This window comes from Xiphias gladius, chromosome 21, assembly GCF_016859285.1.
Source record: "Xiphias gladius isolate SHS-SW01 ecotype Sanya breed wild chromosome 21, ASM1685928v1, whole genome shotgun sequence".
Classification (NCBI taxonomy): Eukaryota; Metazoa; Chordata; class Actinopteri; order Istiophoriformes; family Xiphiidae; genus Xiphias; species Xiphias gladius.
The window spans coordinates 26,412,083-26,415,964 of NC_053420.1; the positions used below are offsets into that span (position 1 = coordinate 26,412,083).

General features: G+C 44.6%; 1 long non-coding RNA gene across 1 annotated transcript; it reads right to left on the bottom strand.

Moving 5' to 3' along the window:
* Positions 1-1,537: 1,537 nt before the first annotated feature.
* Positions 1,538-3,623, bottom strand: LOC120783349. Its single transcript, XR_005706329.1, has 4 exons — positions 3,448-3,623; positions 2,043-2,427; positions 1,767-1,892; positions 1,538-1,685 (listed from the first exon to the last, which is right to left on the bottom strand). It is a non-coding gene; the product is annotated as an uncharacterized LOC120783349 (long non-coding RNA).
* Between the last annotated feature and the right edge of the window lie 259 nt (positions 3,624-3,882).

Sequence of the window (3,882 nt, forward strand, 5' to 3'; positions counted from 1 at the left end):
CTTGGAATATATTCATTTTGATTTCCCTCCCATTTGCATTTAATTCATCTTGTTGCTTTGATTAAAGGTTCAATGTCCATATCAGAAGCAATCTCTTTTGCAGAGACAAATCTGGTGTCTCTATTTTTGCATGAAGTCAAGTCCTTTTCGCTGTGAAAAGGCCACATCCAGCTGCATGTCCCTCGACTGGGGTGTCTTGCCGACAGTGCTCACGGCAAAGAGAATATTACACCACATGACCATGGACATAAATTCAAAGCTTTGCATTTCGTTAGCCAGCGACTTAGCTTCGCTTTTAATTTTCAGGGTCGCTACAGTCCCCTGCCACTTCAAGCGAAGCATCCTTAATATCACTTGTTTGATAGTGTGTTTCTTTCACACTCGCTACCCAACATTCCCACCTCGTTTCAGACAGAGGTTTAACACTGAGAGACTGGACTTTCCCACTATTCAGGAGAGCCTGCGAATAGCGTATAAAATTTTTGTACATACCATGATAATGACATCACTTTTGGACAACATTTTGACATATTCCCCAGTGTTAAATTCAGGTTGTGGCAACCAAATGGCATGAAGTGAGCCCGGGCACTGAGACACAGAATATGGGCTTGGACTCCCTGATTTTCTCCTCTGTTGTTCACTCAGTTATTTTATCCCCCGACAGTCATTTATGTTCAGGACAAGGGCCTCTAGTTTGGCCAGGAGTTCGTTCAATAGTGCCTTTCCAGTTTGGTCGCTTACTGGGATGAAATCAATTGGGTGGTCCTCTACATTCGCTACTAATGATGTCATACTGCCAAAATGGAGAATCTGTGACATTTGCTTTGGCCAGCTAATATCTGGTGTGCAATCAAGAAGCACAGGAAAAATATTTGCTCTCTTTGTGCCATTCACAATAGAGTTTTTTGATGTTTGTGGCTAAAAGAATTTCTCATTTTGAATCCAAGGCCCTGGATAATGTGCATGAGTGTCATTTCTTATGCGTCTGACATGCTCTTGCATAGTGGGATCAAATTTGACGAGCGTCTCTATAAACTCCAGAGTTACCATTGTTCTCTTCCTAAAGCTTTGCATTTGTTCCTCGAAATGCCAAATTATGCCCAGACATCTATTGCATGGCTGCTAGAATGCGTGTTGAAAGGTTGTGCCTTTTCTCTGTTTCTCTCTCTCTCTTCGATGTGACTAGTCTTTAGATGTCATTGAATCGTATCTTTGCTTACTCTCCATCCATTTTGCAGCATTTGTAATAAGATCAGGGGATGTTTCATGTTGTTTCAGCAGAGCATTCAAATGTCTCCAATAACTATTACCCATTAGCAAGTCTGGGCTGACTTTTAGAGTTGTTAAACTTTACAAAAAAAAAAAAAAAAACAAAAGAAAAAGCTAAATACACAATACTATTTTTTTTCTCAAATAGACAAACTAATCTCAGCCTTTTCGCCGTTGGGCAAACCTTCTTAAATAACAGTTATCTGAAAAGTATTTTTTCCTGATTGACAGGGAAATCAAGGTGCACACACTGTGACCTTTTTTTTCTATGAATAAAGTCAACTGTCCAGGCATTTAGATTCACAGGCCAGTTGCTGGTGTCATTGAAGTCTCCAAGCTGCGCTGCCACTTCTCACTGTCAGAGCAATGCTCTTCTGCAGTAGGCATTGGCAGGACCTCGTCTTCCAGCCCAGTCCCTAATAAGTTGTAGTAGAACAAAAAGGGAAGTGATCGTGTGGTCCAACTTATATTGAATCCAATTCAAAAATGGCACAAACCTGATAAATATTGGTCAGCCACAGCCACTTCTTATCCTCATCCCTCACCTTGGGCTTCATCATCCTCAGTATCCATGTTCCCGTCCTGCTGTTGTTTAGGCCTGGTAGCCTCACTAGCCACAGGTGCTAGTTATTGCAATATTAGCATTTTCATAACTGCTGGCTTTGGACACCTGATCAGCCACCACATTTCTAAGTGCTGACAATTTTATCCCTCAATTCCTTGCAGTGATTTATGAAATTCATCCTTTTAAATTAATTACAAGGTTTGCACACCTGGATTTGGATCTGTTCTGCCATTCCTCTCGGCAGAGCCTCTCAAGTTCTGTCAGGTTGGATGGGGACCATCGGTGGACAGTCTCCCGAGAGATGTTTGATTGGGTTTCAAGTCAGGACTCTGGCTGGGCCACTCAGACATTCAAAGTTGAAGAGTTCGGGTCAGCCAACCCAGGAACAGACGAAACATCGGGGCCGGGATTCCCAACGCAGGAACATGCAGGACATCAGCAGGAACAGCCGAATCTGGAACAGGCTTGTGATCGAGGCGGTGGAGGCTCAGGGTCCCTGGGCAGCTGAGTCTCTGTGGAGCTGGGCAGCTTGGGGGAATAGACGCCTCTGAAACCCACACTTCCTTCTAAGGGCTCTGACTCCTAGATACCCCCTGACAAAGGCAAAGTGAGACTGAGTTATTAAATCCCATGCTAATCCTTTTCCATAAGACAGACGATGATGTTAGAAACACTGAAAAAGCTTCTAGCCTGTAGTATTAAGTCCTGTCACTTCTGTTTATGATGGTTCTATCGGTTTATAGTGGTCACTGTTCTAGTGGAGCTGAACATATCAGAGCTCACTCAGCGCAGGTATACCAGCCATATGAAAAGCCAGTAGATATTTTATGCCTTGGATGCTCAATGTCATCCTTCACTAAAATAAGTCCATTCATGAAACAATTAATGCTTGTCATTAAAATGTCTTTCTGGTAACTATATTGCCAGGAGGGACTATGGTTATATCCCAAATCAGCGAAGCTCAGCACCATAATGTCCTCAGACTACTTCAGTGAGTTAGTTGAACGAACACAGAGGGGGCGAGGGAGGGGTGGTACAACCAGATTAGTGCCCTGTGAAAAAGCGTCCCCAGTGGAGAAATAGTTCTGGGTAAGACTTAAAAAAAAATAAATAAAATAAAACTTTGGCAAGTGGCGTGTCCAGACTCTAGTTAGGGGATGGCCACAGCCACCCCAGGCCAACCCCTGGGTCTGCCTATGGCAAACTAACACTAACCTTACAATCTGAGAAGCAGTCTGAAGGTTAACAGACACTGCAACATGCTGGAGGCTACCCAGCTGGGAGACTGGCTAGGGATCAGGGGGCATGTAGAAAGTTCTGAAGCCAGTCAGGGAATTCCTCAGCCATGGGTTTGAGGACGCTTCCATGCGAGGCAACTTCAAAGCAGTCATTTTCTATTCCTGGGGGCTCTTTTCCGCTCCCCATTCCAGCACAAGAGAGAATATGATAAATCATACAGCTCATCTTCAAAAAAGTCAAAGTTCAAAAGTCTGATGAGTCCATGACTGGTCAGATCGAACTTTCACAATGGCATTAGTAAAAGGCAGGGAGGACCCAAATGCTAACACACAAGACAGCTGCTTATAATAAAAAAAATAAATAATCAGGCTTACAAGCAGATGGGATGACAAGCTGGTAAAGAGGAATGCAGGCAGAAGCAGCAAGAAAAATGCACAGTGGGACAGTAGCACAGGAACACAAGGAAAACACAAGGGGACACAAGCAGACAATCTGTCACCACAGCCAAAGGGCTGGTATGAGTACTTGCTGAGACAATGAGAAACTGGGAATAGGCATGTGTGTGTGTGTGTGTGTGTGTGTGTGTGTGTGTATGGACAGGGAAGCTCCGGTGATTGCAGGGCTGATAAGTGGGACCAGGTGTGTGGAGGGGCGGGGCAGTCAGGTGAATGAGGAAAGGGAGGAAAGTCTGGGGACATCTGGTGAAGGTCTGCGGAGATGAGGGGAGAAACATGGGCGGGCAGCAGTGAGAAGAAGCAGGAGACAGGGGCCGAGGGGAACAGAGGGGCAGATGGCAGTGACACGAGCAA